Raw genomic sequence first — 1,826 nt, 5'->3', positions numbered from 1 at the left:
TTTGACCGAACGAAATGTTTCAGCTATCGCTGAAGATGTGATTCATGACTCCAGTTGTGCGTCCTGAAGTACACTTTGCGGAATCGTGTGTTGTATAGAAAAGGATTTGCCAGTGTATGCTGACAAACGATCGTACCCTGTATTACGCCTGAAATGGAAATTGTTTGGTTTGGTTTGGTTTGTGGGGTTTAACGTCCCAAAGCGACTAAGGCTATGAGAGATGCCGTAGTGGAGGATTTCGGAAATTTCGACCACCTGGGGTTCTTTAACGTGCACTGATATCGCACAGCACACGGACAAATGAAATAAGGAATATAGTACCGTACTATGCGTAATCGTGAACAGTTGCCCAGCTACCACTCATCACATTTCATCTTTGTAGTCCATAAGAGCCTTTTCTATCTCTAGAAAACGCGTAAATTGCAGGCACACTTCGGGAGTGATTACACCACGCTGACACGCACCACTCCGGCAATTCTTCCTCGTCGTGCAGCCAAGAAAATTGCAATCGGCGGGAAACACGATTTCGCATGTGCAATTGATGCAGGCGAAACACAGAGTGGGCTCAAATATGGCGTCCACCCTCGTGGAGGCGGCACTGTCACTTTCAAAGAACGCCTCCACCCTTCACGGAGCGGCGGAGGGATGCGCGCATCGAGGCACCCTAGTTATCCCGAGTTCTGCCACCGACTGCGTGTTGTATACCCCTTTTGCCCACGACTGTACGTACAGCCTCGCCCACTTTAAGCTATAACACGGTCACTGCTTTCAAAGCGCCATTACGTCCGAACTGCCCGCACAGTAAAGCTAAATGGCAGTCCATATGAAGCAGCCCTTCCGGGTCCCTCTGTACTTGCATCGCTTTGTATCGACATGCACCTAGGTTGGACGTAATGCTGCTTTGAAAGCAGTGCGCGTGTTCTAGCTAGAAGTGGATGACCCTTTACACACACACATGATCACTTATACACACTTACACCAACCCATCATACACATAAACAGATATGTTTTGCACAGGAATAAACATATAGCAAACATATATACAATACACACATACACGCGTATATCTCTGAACGTTTTGCCTTAATATATCGCAAAAAGCTTAAATCTCCATGCACAATTTTCGCATCAGTGATTATCGTAATAATCCTTATAATTTTGTTTTTTGATATCGAGGTTGTCCAAACAGGAAAAAACGATTAAAGGTGCCACCTAAGGCCTTTAAGGTGCCTGGAGGAATACATCCAAGGAAGCAACAACATTGTTGGCGGAGTGGCGACACTGGCAAGTGGTTCCTGCAAATGAGTGCCCTCGCACCCGCTGCTCTGATTTTGCTGATGTGTGTAATCGCATCAGTGAACGTCATTCGTCGCCCATCTTCATCCGCACATGATAAAAAAAAATGAAGTGGAACCGTTCCAGGGTTAACCGGTCATCACATCAAGCTTAGCAGGTGGCCCCCGACACCACCACAAAAATGTTCTTAGGACGCACGGAACAGCCGGGAAAGCAAATCGAAGAGTGCATTGCCGCTGCTAAAATAGAAGACTTCATGGGCGAACAATTTGTGAACATGTTCATTCCTAAACCTTTTTTCCTATTCGAGTGTCCTCTCGTATGAGTTGGGTCACAAGACCTGTTTGAAACTGATTTTCCAGTTTAGTGTGGAAACGTAGAGAGAAACAATCACGTGACTGTCTGTTCTCATTAAACAGTGAAAAGTAAGAAACTTGTAATTGAAACAGAACACATATTCTTTTAAAAGTGCGCTATCGGTCCGACTGGATTGTTGCCCACGTTCCAGATTGCACTTGCTTGGATTATAG

The sequence above is a fragment of the Amblyomma maculatum genome, chromosome 4, assembly GCF_055883805.1.
Source record: "Amblyomma maculatum isolate TAMU_Amacu chromosome 4, ASM5588380v1, whole genome shotgun sequence".
Lineage (NCBI taxonomy): Eukaryota > Metazoa > Arthropoda > Arachnida > Ixodida > Ixodidae > Amblyomma > Amblyomma maculatum.
This window is presented reverse-complemented; position numbering follows the sequence as displayed.